General features: G+C 35.3%; 1 long non-coding RNA gene across 1 annotated transcript in view; it reads left to right on the top strand.

The window, feature by feature from the left end:
* The window catches only part of LOC116444694, a 158,999-nt gene that overhangs the window by 137,237 nt on the left and 7,249 nt on the right, over positions 1-14,513 (top strand). The window contains exons 2-3 of the long non-coding RNA XR_004240447.1: positions 11,426-11,458; positions 12,191-12,340. This is a non-coding gene — a long non-coding RNA (uncharacterized LOC116444694). The remainder of the gene's footprint in view (positions 1-11,425; positions 11,459-12,190; positions 12,341-14,513) is intronic.

Raw genomic sequence — 14,513 nt, 5'->3', positions numbered from 1 at the left:
TTTCTCTTCAATAATATCTGAATTATTTAATGCTTAATTTTTTTTTTTCTTTTAGAAAGCAAGAACTCAAGAATGTGTTGGCAGTGTGACCCTGACCACTAACATATAAATAATGTAAGCTGCTGTATACTTTGAGATGATTGGCTCTGTAAAGGTATTTGGACAAATGTGTTTGCTATTTAATCCTCATCCACACAAAAACTAATCATACTAGAAACAGCCAATGAAAGATAAACTAATAAATCTTTGCAAGAACTATTGAGACCTACAATGTTTGTTTTGACAAAGTAGTGAATAAAGGATATATATTAATGAACAAAATATTGATTGATAAATCTGTCAATTCTAAGGCCTGGAAAACTATGGGTCTTAGACTTATTAATGCAGACATGATAGTCATTTTTATTTTAGTAACAAAGAAGAATATGACAAATACAAAGGCAGTAGGTGATAAATCATGGGACAGGAGGATTCAGGTGGCAACCGTGAAAAAATGCTTCATTTACAGAATAAAATTTAATTTGCTTTAAATAGAAGTAGTATATCTGAAGCTGGATACTTCTGTCTGAAAGGTGTTCCCCTTCTAAATTACTAGGGGAAAGAATGTCAGGGTATTGAACCACAGCTTATTTTAGTGACCTAATTGTGAGGAAAGTGTAGGGCACCCCTTATGTGACATTTCTACTTGAGGAAAATAGATTTTATATTCTGGATCCTTTAATTAATGATTCAAAACTCTGAAAAAAACCTATAATTGGTTTATCTGTTCATGACTTGGAAGTAGCATGACCCTAGATATGTAAAAGCCAAGCCTCTGGCTCCATTTGCAGATCTCCAGCTATCTGGTTCGTGACCTTGTCTTGCCTTGACTTCCTTTTTAATTTCACCTTCCTTCTGCTTTATTTAGGGGTTACTCTCCTGTGCAGTTGCTGTCATCTGTTCTCATTGGTAGTTTCTGTCTACATTGTTCTTTAAAGGCAGCTAAACCCACCATTCAGGTGAAACACTTGCCCGTGTTATAATCCTCCAAAAGCCATTTCAGGTTTGGTTGGAAGATCCATTCTCATATCTTCTTTGGGTTACATTGCTAGATCTTCCAGGGTGTGTGCATTGACAGTCTCTGGATTGTACACAAGAAACTGACTTGTGGGGACTCACACAGAAGACAAGAAAACTTAGAACTAAATTAGCAAAAACTCATGGGCACGGGCACTTTGAAAATCCCAATTGGAAAATGATGCACACCCAGCTGTAGTGCTCACTGTAGGATGTTGTGGTACTCACGTATTACAAATAGTGAAAATGAGGCATTTGAAGTGTCAGGGGCTTTGATGTATACACTGAATGTACCTATTTATTTTGTCTGTGGTCCTGCCTTATAAATTGAACAACATTGAGTTTTCATAATTAGTTAGGCTTAGGGTTCACTTTGGACATTCATACACAACCAATACCCTTGTGATGCCCAACTGTAATTCCTGCTGAGATATCATGGTCCTTCTTCTCTGCAGCAAGAGGGAACTCTAATTCAGAACGCTGAACGTCGATGTGTTGAACAGATGTAATATGAAGTTCACCGTATGCTCTCATCTATCTTGTATTACCTCAGTCAGAACTAGAATTTCATGAGGAGATCAAAGCCCTTTGCATCTGATAGTCTTAATGTGCAGTCTTTGCTGCTTCACACTGAGTATGTTTCACAAAGTGCCAGTGAAGACGAACTTTTGTCACAGAATATGAGTAGTCCATTGTGTGTGTTTGCTACTGGGTTTTTTTCTTAGAAAACAAGCTATGAATAACTGACATTTTTACACGAAGCCTGGTTTAATGTGATACCTGAAATATTGGAAAATCTGGAATTAATGGACAGAACGTTGGTGTTTATTTGAGTTGGTGGCTGTTTAGGACAAAGAGCACCAAGACTTCCTCTGGAGTCCTGGACACTCATGCTCACTTCTTCCTAAGTTTTCTGATACAGCATCTGGTAACTTGTTCACATAGTTGGTGGCTCATATGCTTGCTGACAAAAGAGAAGGCTGAGGAGACCACCCTCTGCTTCTTGGTCTGTGCTGTGAGATACACCTTTCTTGAGTGTATTCTTCCATATCACTGGACACCCTGTCTGTCATGGTTATAAAAAAAGTCATGACAGCAGCTGAGGACAGAATCATATTTTTTGTATGAATATGATTTTAAAATTTAATGAGAAATTGTATGAATTATTATACTTGCTTATTCTCTGAGACCTGGTCTTGTTCTGAGGAACTGAGGATCCCTTCAAATGTGCTGAGCAGTGTGTTGGCAGCATTTATGTCTGATACATTAGTGGAGCAGGAAGGCTTCATGCTTCTTGAATGCAGTAGCACATGTTGTTTTTTTCTTGCCAGCTCAGAAGTGTCTCGTGTCATCCGAGATCTAGGACACCTGGATGTAGTTGGCAAATATAACATAGGACCTATAAGAGAGCTGTTGACTTCAGGAACTGATAGGGGAGATTGTCTAAGGTATCTGGATGCGTTTCAGATGGCATTTCATGCCCGCGTACGGTAAATGACTTGAGCCCTAATTGTCTTGTGTTTCACAGGGATTCTGAGGTTTATGAAGATTAGGAAAATGCCTGTGATGGCCAGATGTAATATCCAACGAGTATCTAAAATCACAGCAACCTTGAAAGAATATATCTTGTGCTCATAGGAATGTTTTAATTAATTAAATTATATTCTCTATGTAGGAGACGATATGAGAACATCCCCTAGATTAGTCATGTATCTTACTTTTGTCTACGCTGATTGTGAAATAAAGATAGTAGGTATCAAGAATCTCAGTCTGTGATGTTGGCCCCTAACCTGGGTCTGTTATTCAGATAAAATTGGTCTTATATTGAATTTTATATTTATCTTGTGTCCACAGCCACGGATTTCTTTAATAGTAAACTTTGCTGATAATTATAGCAATATCTGTCCCAATCTTCATACTTTTTGTTTCCAATCCAATTGATATTTCAATTACGATTTAGGTATTGGATACTCAGTGTTCTAAGATGAATTTATCAAGATAAGAAACAGAATATGGTTTTGCTTTGTAGTTTTCTGTGTTTTGAATTTGCAAACAGGCAAAGCTTTCAATTCTGAATAAGTTAGTCTTTGATTCTTACTCTCTTTTTCTTAAGTAGAATTATTATTTTCTCAAATTCTCATTATAATCCCATTAACTGACATTTACTAAAAGTACTTTAGCAAAATCTTTAAAACACTAAAGATTTCAAATTAGTAATAAAGCATGAGAATGTAAAAATAACTGACCTGATTTACTTGCATGACAGAAACTAATTTCATGGTGATACTGGCTTTTAATCAGAGGAATATGCTCAAAGTGATCTGATTTGGCCTTTGTATTAAAAGTAATAGTAAAACATTGAACAGTCACTGGATAATTTATAGTACACCGTTCAGGATTTTTAGTTGATGTTCACTCACTTAACATCCAAAAAGGACTGAACTGCATATTTATTTATACATGCAGAAGTAACATTAAAAAAAAAAAAAATTACTATAGGAACAGTGACTACCATAATGGCTAGTAAAGTCTGTTTTGCACTTCAATCACTTGTTAATAATGTAAAAAAATGTTACAGTTATTTCAGACCTCTCTTCATGTAAGAAGAGACACAAGTATGAACTGACACAAATAAGTTTAATGTATTTTTTTTTTTTTTTCCCCAGGTGAAAAATATAGAGAGCAGAATTATGGTATATTTGACAACTAACTGGATAAAATGATTTAAGACTGCATTTTTACTCTTTGTTTCTCTTGTTATCATTACTTGATAATTTAAAAAAAAATCCATTCCAAATATCGAAGATTTTTCTTGCCTTTGTGTCACAGAATTTGGAATATAACTAGTTGAGCCATGTAGAAGAAACATATTCTTATAAATAAGGCAGAGTGATTGTAGTGTTTCATTTATTTGAATAGATTCCTTACCTCTTCTGAGATGTATGTATAAGGAGCATTTTATGTCTGGAGGTTGGAGCTCCTCTGTACTGAAAACTGTAAATGCTGTTTTTCACAATGGAAGTAGTACTCTTGCTGTGGTAGAGCTCCACAATGTCCACCTGATCCTAGACTAATTAAACATACATTTAATAACTTAAATGTGGGAATAAATTTCCACTTTATATTTAGGATATGGGCAAGCAAGATTCCACTGGAGATAAGGGTATTCAAAGTATGCATTTTGAAATCAAGACAGACTTGCAAAGTAGGCATAATGCCTTACTTGTTCTTTGGCTTTGCTTATATATTTTTAAATTTTAGTTCTGCTTTAGATAATTAATTAAGTAAAGTTGAAGCTTAAAAAAAGATAATGAGAAAGTGACACTGTCAATATTTTCTTCTTCTTGCACACAAAAAAAGCCTTTGACAAGTTAGAAGAAAGTCCAGAGATCCCTACAAACTTTTAAATTTCCTTTATTAAGTCATCCATCCTTTGAATTCAATGACTGGTTTTTGCGATGACCTGTGTAAAGTGTGCATGAAGACTCTAGGCTTTGAACTCCTGAATGCTTGAAGATCATTGTGATGCATGTTAATGATTCTTTAGCAGCCACAAAAGCTGTGCTCATCTTACTGTTGATATGGAGGGTTTATAACACAGCTGATCAGTACTGTATCTAGCCAGATTTTGTTTTTGTATATATGTAGATATTATTATGCAAATTTATTTTCTTCATTGGGGTGGGGACAAGTTGATCCCTTTATGGTAATCTCAGTTATCTGGTCAGATGAAGTTTTAAATCCAGAATGGGAAAAGCACGAGAGTGGATTTTCATGGCCTGTCTAGCTGCTGATTTCATTGTCCAGCACCAGAGGTGGGCGACTGGTGCTGAAGAAGCCCCTGCAGAAGCAAGAAAAGGCTGTGAGGGAGTCTGTGGTCAACCTCAGAGTCATGCCACTGTCCCGCAGCATTTTCTTCTCAAACAGGTGTTCACTTTTTTCACTCTACAGAAAAAGCCAGCAGCCTGCATTTAAGGGTCCCTTGGGCTGGGCAGGTTTATAGACTGCTACCAAAGATCATCCTGTGCACATCTGAATGCAGAAGCCACTGGGACAGGAGGAAGCAGTACTGCTGCTGGGCAGCAGTGGTACTTCAGTCACAGCCACTGCCCTGTGACTATAGATTTGTTCTTGTATAAAATTATTACTCTATTAAATTGCCTAAAATGGACTAAGGAGTTCTCTGAGACATCAGCAGCCGTGTATTAAATGTCCTTGGAAGGGCAAAAATTAGATTTAAGCCTTTTTCTACAGGTGTTTTCCTTTTAATACATAAGTTGTCTATGAAGGTCTGCATTCTTTCATATCACTCTTGCAGTACCTCAAGTTAACATCTGATTTCATTTAGTAATTCTAAAGTTCATTTTAAGAACAGTGAGTTGATGAAATTCATTGGCAAATGGTTGAGAAATGCCACTGAAGTTATTCCAGTCACTGCTCTTTCCAGTACTGTTTCTTGTCTGAAAATCCCTCTCTAAGCCACACACTAAAGAATGGATTTCTGTATCACGTCTGACAGGTTAGCATTCAGAGTGCTGTCTCTAGCCACATATTTTAGGTGTCTACATTAGGAATAGATGGGTGTGAATATTAAATTATTCTATTAATTTATTATTCCTGATGACTAGTCAATTATTTTAATGATGTTTACTGTCCTAGCTGTGTGTTACTTGAAAGTGATTGGAAGCGAATTGCTGTCAAAAAGCCTTTGCAGCTGCAAAAAATTGCACTTCCACTTTTATTGTATTCCCTTTAACTGAAATAGAATACACTGTTTCTATCCCTCCACTCAATTCAGCCATCTGTCACTCACATATCTGCAGACAATTACAATGCATTTGCATCATATCCCATATACCTCTGATAGACTTGTTTTGTAGTGCAGTGTGTAGAGGATAATCTCTAATTATCCATCTCGCACTGGAAACTGTTCTTTCATTGATCACACTCTTTTTCAGATAAATGTTCTATGTGTCTCAATCTAAGAAGAGTTTTGCATGATCTCTGTAACACAGGGCTGCTAAAGGGAACATCTCACTAATAGTTCCAATTACTTTGTTTTAAAAGTGAATTAGCAATAGTTTGGTTTGCTTTGTAGAGCTTCTAACTTCTCAGATCAATAATTTCTTTTGTAATGAACATATTGTTTCAGTAACATAATAACAGACTGTAGAGGCCCAAATCTAAGCATGTTTTGCCTCAAACGCTCTGACTGTTGTGACAGGAAAGGTGTGATCGGAAGAGAGGATCCAGCATAGGTGGAGCATCGCTGCTCTGAGCCAACATCCAGCTCCACCTTGAGACTCCTGCTCAGTCCCTGCCTCCCAGTGCCCCCCAGCTCACTTCCTGGAGAAGGGCTGGGTGTGTATGCGTGAACAAAACAGTGCCAAGCATCTCATTTACATAAGAAGTGTGCACAATTGTTGCTTTTAGGACCAGGAGGCCCGTGGCAAATATAAATAATGCTTTCTAAATGGCACTTATTTTTGATTTAGGATCCCTTAAATTGTGATATTATTTCCTGGTCTGTTTTAATCATTGGATGTCCACATATTTAGTATTCTTCTAAGTATGAAAACCAAGTCCATAAAGGACTATGCTGAAACAGGAAAAAGAACTATGGTCTGGAGACAGCAAAAGTCAGCTGTTTTCATCATGTAACCCAGAGTGAGTGGAATCATACAAAATTTTGTGCTTGTTGTGATTCCTTTCTTGTTTTAGTGACCAGATACAAACTAGTGCAATTATGAATTTATTAATCATGTATTGGATTTATTCTGTAAAGCAACAAAAAAAATTACTCTTGATGGAGGACATGAGTGGAAAGGAAAGCTTGTATTTCTCTTACAGAAATTCAGGTAGTCAAAGGATTATATTACAGATTAAATCAATTTGAATGTGAAACATTCCTTTTCAATAACATCATTCAATGTCTTCAGCATTATTGATGCTCAGGAGATGAGCAACACAAAGTCCATGGTTTGCTGTATGTATGCAAGAGATTTCTGAGGTTTTGCTTCCTGCCGAGGGCAGAGGGAGAGTGGATTTTGTCAACTGCAGTGCTAACCCACTGAGAAGTTAGCAGAGCTTTAAACCATGAGTCATTTTTGGGGTGTGATTTTTGACAGTTGGCTTTGTGCTGGAGAGAGATTCGGTTTTTAAGATCATTTCAGTAAAATCTCTAGAAGCATGGCATAGATTTCCCTCTATCTATTATTATTTTTCTTCATGTTTTAAGCTTGCTTTAAGCAATACTTTATTGTCAATTTTTCCAATTATCCATGTTTCTGAAGTAATTTACTAATTACTTTCAATTTTGTCTTGTATATATATTGATATATGCATCTTTTTATCACTAATTATTATGGCATATCATAGAGTCAGTCTTTCAACTACTCCCTCATTTTCAGTATGGTTATCAAAATATCAGTCTTTTAGTTCCCTCAGGTATGGTTGGGTTAAACTGTGATGCTTTAGGAAGGCTTGAGTGTGCATGTACTTCACTACTGCAAAATGGTGTGTTCAATTTGTCAAAAAGAACTTTAGCTTCCAGAGTGATTTTTTTTTTTTTTTTTTGTAGCAATGAGATTTACTAAAGATTGTATGATTTTTATTTGTGATGACACTGAATTATAGCTTTAAAAATATGGAAGGTGTTAGTGTATATTCTATACTTTTTTTTTTCCTTCTAATTTTGAGTAATTGTGTTTCTTTGATCCTTTTCCTTTCTAAGGCATAGTTCTTAACACTCTTGATTCAACTTCAGGCTATGAACTTCAGTGAAGTCAGTAAATAATGACTTTAGAATCAGTTGAACTTAAATCATAAGGTCTTTATTGTCAGGAAACACATAAGTGAATTAGGGCGACATCCAATTAACACAGCCTTTTGCAGGTTTAATGAGCAATGATAAATTTAAATCCCTTTTTTTGCACTTTCAAAGTATGCGAAGTTACAAGTAAAATGAGCTAGTGAGAGATTGTTGCTCCATTGATTCATAATAAATTATTTTAAATATATTTTGACCGGGATAGGAGGCATCATCTTTGAAGATACTCATAGGTTAGTTATTTGAATAGATGTCTCATCATAAAATCCAATAAAAATTAATTCGTATGGCATGTGCAGTTACATGATAAGATGAGTCATGTTTCATTATTTGATTTTTGGGGGCTTAAATGTTTAGTTAGCATAGCCTATACCTCTCATACATGTGGCTTTCCTTGACTTCCAGTTGACATTACATATTAATAACTCTTGAGAAAGTGTTCCTGGTTTTGTAGCAGTAAAATAGATTCTGCAAAGCAATTAATGATGGTTTTAATTAACAAGTAATGCCTCTGCTTAACACATAATTTCTTCTCATACTGAAGATAAGTAAGAGGCTTTGTGGTTTTTTTATTTTGGGTTTTTTAAGACAGAAAAGTTTAAAATTATTCAAAAATAACTAGAGTTATGGAATATAGTGCATTTGATTATTTTGGTTCCAGTTTGAGTGGACAAACTCTTTGCGACTGGAATTTGATAGGATGCTTTTTGGTTTCGTTGAACTTTTCCAATCAACAGCAGCAGAACTACTTTTCATTGTTCTGTAAGTTGTTTTCCCAGTGAAAACATTTCTGCTATGTGCTTCTTGTGTTTTCCTTGGGTCCTTCTATAAAGCCAGTCATTTCTCACATTAAGATACACCAAATGTAGGAGCAGGTTGGTCCATCTCATTACAACAAATAGAAAACAATCTACTTACAGGACAGATTCAATCTTTACATACTTTTGGTGAATTCTGTGGAGCCTAACTGTCTTATTCCTTAGCATGATTTTATTAGCTCTAGGTGTTATGTTTGTGACTTGCATTGATAAAAATAATATCAGAGTTAAGGTCATCAGAGTTTCTAAGAATACCTCTGGGATGCTGAATTGAGGAATTTTTCACTCATTGAGTATCTTCCATCAGGAAAAGAAACTGATCCAAAGATTTATAAAAATGAAACCCAAACTATGAAACAATTGTTTGCCTGAAATAGTGCTTCAGTTCATTGTGTCTTCTTTTGAAACAAAAGTTCAGGTATAACATGTGTAATTGATTATATTTGTGGTTTTGATCATCCTTATGATTATGCTTCATAAATCTTTATGTATTCCTCATGTATCTCAAGAGAATGGTGTGAAATGCAGCTGATGAAAGCTTGAAAAACACTGAATTTTTGTTTGAAGGGTAGAGGTATGGAGAATATAATGAAGAGTCACATAGTTGTCATTTCCATGCTTGAATTCTAATAGCTTTAACTAAATATAATCAAAAAATTACTGTCTTGGAGAATGAAAATGAAAAGGAATGGTGGGTTTAATCACTACAAAAGCCCCTAGAAGCCCTCCAAAAACCCCTCATTAAAGATGTTTTTTCAACCTGTAGGAGAAATATGTGAGACTTTAATGGAATGCTGGAGATCTACACTTTGAATGTAAGTTCATAAACGATGGCCCTTTATTTTAAGGGGAATTCTTAGAAAGCATTCATGAGTATGGGCTGAAAAAAATGTTATTCTTCCACTCTTATCTCATTATATATTTATATCATTTTATAATGATCATTATACTCTAGCCAGGTATTTTCACTCTACTCCACATCACTGATATTCCTAATGAGGCACTCATCAGTCATCTAGAAACTGCAAAGCAGGATCCTTTCCTTCTAAAATATTGTAAGGCTTCTTTCAGTTTACTCCTTGTAGGTGGAGTTCTTCTTGACATAATAAGCCCCTCAAATCCCACGAATTTGCATAGCTACTGTTTTTAAATTTGAAGCTTTTGTGTGTTTAATGCCATTTGAGGAACCACCTACAAACCATTTATCATGGTCCCAGGGATTCTTATACTTCAAGGTTCAGGGTTTGAGACCTACTGTTTTCTTCATTATTTTAATGGAAAATATGCCTTGTACACACTAGCAGCTCTTTTATTTATTCTCTTAGTTATCTCCTGTATACAGCTGAAGTAGAGTAGAAAGAAAATAGGTGAGAATGAATTAATTTCTTTTTTTGCAATCCTATTTGAGAAAATGAAATATCTTTTGCTTTCCCTGAATTTCCTATGAAATGTTGCAACAAATAACTGATAGTCTTTGCTGTTAAGAATTGTGAAACTAGTCTTGAAGAAGGAAGCATTTAGTTTATGCATACATATTTTGTTCATTGACACTTTGCTAAACTATAGAAAGTGCTTGAACTTCTTTGAATAAAGCTTTTCTTGTGTGTGATTATGATATTTTAAAAAAAATGTATACATCAAAATGTATCAAAGCCTTTTGTTTTCATCTGCAATAACTCAACAAAAATTGTAATAATGTTTCTTCGCCAAAACAGTTCATTTCTTTTGTTGTCTGCCCCTTTTAAATATATTTGACACAAATGTTATATTTAAATTTTTTTTTCTGTGAATTTTGGCATTCTGTTACAGTCTTCCTGTGCAAATACATACTCGACCATTTACACGAATCCCTTAATTTTTATAGTTCTACACTTTTCCAAAATTGTTTCTTCTAAGATATGAATTAGCTGAATTTCCTTGGGAGGTACTACAATGTTTCACATCTTTTTAAAGGAGAAGACCACGTTATTGTTGTTGCTTTTTATTATTGCACTTAATCCAAAATTGCAGACTGAAGCTCATATCGTATCATTGATCGCAAAGCTAAAGGCTTTATTGAAATCACTATCACTGAGTAGCTAAAACCCTGACCCATGGATCACTTGGAGAATTAAGACTTTGATTTGAGGATAGAAAAGCACTAAGAATCCATGGAAAGACCGGCACTTGAGGAATACATTTGCAGTCACTTGGCTCAATGAGGCAGCAGGCAGCTGGATGAAATGCAGATGGCGGAGTCTGACTACTATTTTCACAATATGTCCCTAAAAAAAGTAAACAATGGCAATTCTGTCTAAACAGGATGATGGTATGGTTCATTGTGGTGATTTTAGGGGGATAGAATGCATGAAAGACACTGGGGACCTGCTGCAACAGATTTATGTTATCAGTGATTGAAAGTCTGCTTTGCCTTAGCAGTTAAATTTGAGAAGAACAGATGCGAAGAGTGAGTGAAGACAGGGAGAACTGGGTGAGGTTGATGCTCAATTAGTTATCAGAGGGCTTTTTATTTCCCTTTGCCCACTGTCACCTCATTTTTAAGGTGCTTTGGTCAAAGCTGAGTGTATTTCATCTAGCAATAGAGCGTTTTTCAACTTTGTATGCTCACTTGGGAAAGGGAGAGCTAGTAGTATGTAACTCAAAAGTCCAGCCACAGACAGCTCAATTTGACTGCATTTGGGAATTTTCCTGTATCTTAATTCTTCTTTGTTTCTTAATTTAGAGTGAATGGCCTGAGAAAAGGAAGCATTTCCAGGTATGTTTTATACTATGCACAGTTTAAAAATTCATCTGTAAACTTCAGTAAAACTGAATTCCTTAGAATAGTTGCTGCTGAAAATTTTTAAAATGGTGCTGTTTTTACATTGGCATGATGACAGTTCTGTGAGAAATATGACAACATTCAGTTTCACAGCAGAGATATCTAATAGGACTGTGTCTCCAACTGATGTTTCCAGAGGAACTATAAATTGATCAAAACCTGCAAGCATCTTCTATTTTTTGCTAGTTGTTTCATGACCACATTGAATACCCTGGTCTCTCCACTTGTCCATCTCTAAATTGCAGAGGCTGGATAGGGCTCTGTTCCCTGCCCAAGCACAATTTTCATCATAGAAAGCGAGGCTTCAGTGCTCTTGAGCTTCATGAAAGATAGTGCTTCAGTCTATAATCCTTTTATCTGATGAGCTTTAGGGGGTTACTAGGTTTTCTGCTTTATGAGGGCCTATTAGATAGATAATAAACCTTGCCCTGCAACTAACCAGCAAAATTATAGACCAATAATACCCTAAAATCTCCAGTCAGACAAATTTCAGACACTTATTTCCTGAAGATTAAAGACTGAATGTAACACAAGAGTCCAAATTAGATGATAGGTGTGTAATAGTTGTTGATGGCTGAGCAACAGCTATATATGCTACACCTGACAAACTTTTTACCTCTAATACTTTTTTATCTTCTCTCTCATTCCTTTATATTTTTGTACTAGGTATAAACAACCCAAATACTACATCTTCATAAAACCTTCCTTTCAGAAGAGCATTCATAGCCAAAAAAAAAAAAGGGGAGATGACTCTGGGAAAATGCAAATCCTTCCTTCTAATTTTCTTTTAGTCCTCATTAGCTGAAACAAGTCTTGGTAAGAATCCCTTCGCTATGGTATTTATGGTATTTTATTTATGCTGGCCTTATGAGAGGTAGTAAAACTGTAAATTTGGAACTTGTGTACGAAGCTGTTGCTCTCAACAATCATGTGTGCTCAAAAGGAAGCCGTATGTAAGCCATTTCTGTGCAAATAGGGAAATACATGAACTGATTTATCAAGGGGTAATTTGAAGTATTTATTTTAAAGAAGTAATGAATGAATATGAATGTGACAGCTGTTGAAATTTTTGTACCATACATATATTGTAATCGTGGTTTAAAAAACACCAAACCCAAAAAACTCCCCAAACCTTTCATAAAACCTTGCACAGCTTGAGGACTTTTTCTATAAATATTCCTGGAGGTTCGTTGGGTGGTTTTTTTCATATGTAATTTTCCAAGGTTATTGTGTATGCTTCAGAAGCAGTAGGATTTGTACATAATGAGGGCATCTTTTTAGATATGAAATATGAAAACGTAACTTCCCAGGCTATTTGCTTTCTTAGTTACTGAAAAATTAGGCTAGAAAGTACAAACTATATGCATTTAAGTCAGAATTATATATATCTAAAATGCATGGATAATCTAGGAGTGTATATATTGAGATTTATTGGAGGAAGATTGTATCCTTGGTGCTTCTATTAACTATGTCTGTTCAAACTCCTGACAAAATTGGGCTCTAGTTATACTATGCAAATTATAAGCACCAGATTGTTTGAATTTAACCTTTCTTGTTGACTTTCATCTTATTTTGAACACTGGGAAATTTAACTAAAGCTAAATGCCTGGAGATCATAATATTTTTAGATCCCCATCATTTTGCCAAGTAAGAGAGTTTTGAATGACCTTCTGAAGAACACATGACAAAATTGCCTACTGTAGATAACACAGTAACTGTGACCAAGGACAGAGAGGACATATAATTCTTTATAGTGAACTTTTTACTGGCTAGTGGCAATCTATTACTGGCAGTTTGAGGCTGAAATGAGTATCAGACAGTTTCAGCAGAAACTCAGTCTTTCTCATCTAAGGAAACCATGCGCCTTTTGATTAGTACTACATCAGGCTGTTCACCAGAGATTCAAATGCTTGCAAACAAGTCTCTTTAGATAAGGATGAGTGGCCTTTTTGACTGTTCAGTTTAGCCTGAAGTGCAAGTAATTCATTTTATTTTGGGATAGAAACAGTTTCCTGGAGTCTTTTAATAGAAGACAGAATCCCATCTATACCCTTTTCATTTCCTTTTTATATTATTTCATCTCAGCTAACTCAACCTGTTTGGACTAAAAAGCGTATCTTTTATCTTTGTGAAGGCACTGCTGTGTTTACTGGGCAACTTTTTCATATGTTTCTACTAACTGTTATTAAAATATGTAGCATAAAAAAAAAGGTAATACTGGGACATGACCAGGGTGAATCCAAATAAACAGCCCTAAAGCACTGGGGATGATCAATAGGGTCAATTCTGTGTTTTTCACAAAAGCTTCATACATTTTATTTTTAACTTCTCTACAGGCTGGTTCTTAAGAAGCAGTTTAGTGAAAAACCTTTACATTTCAGCTCTGCTGTCACATTTCAACTGATGTTCCTGCCAGTAACTTATGACTTGGTGGGAAACAGAGTATTTGGAAGGAATTTTCAGAAATCCACTAAAAAATAGCTCAATTCCCCTTGACAAACCTTGAATCAGAAAAAAGCTTTGAGAAGTCTGTCCAACCTGAAGTATTCTGAAGGAAAGGTTGTAAAATATGTCATAGCTATATACAACAGATAAGACATTGTGCAGCATAATACATGATATAGGAATACAGTTATTAACAGGCATTGTAATCAAGTCACATATTAAAATGATCACTATTTATGAGCTAGATAAAATTCAAACGAGTGAAGTTAGACAATCTATCTCAGCAAGGTCCAGAGTATTATTATAGCTATTCATCTCAGTTCATGTGTTAGAAAGCAAAGTTATAATTCCTTGAAAATACCCTTTTTTGTAAGTTGAGTAAGGTTGGCTCATGCGGTTTCCTGTAATTGATAGAATTTCATCATCTTTTGTCCACTATACCTACTCCTGGGGGGCAGTCAGGAGAGAAATATAAATCTCTCTCTAATCTTAGTCTTTCTCTCTGGAATACATTATCTGAGCATGAGCAACTATGGAATGGCAT

The sequence above is a fragment of the Corvus moneduloides genome, chromosome 5, assembly GCF_009650955.1.
Source record: "Corvus moneduloides isolate bCorMon1 chromosome 5, bCorMon1.pri, whole genome shotgun sequence".
Taxonomy (NCBI): Eukaryota; Metazoa; Chordata; class Aves; order Passeriformes; family Corvidae; genus Corvus; species Corvus moneduloides.
The sequence above is the reverse complement of the archived record's forward strand: the minus strand, read 5'-3'. Positions and strand labels throughout refer to the sequence as shown.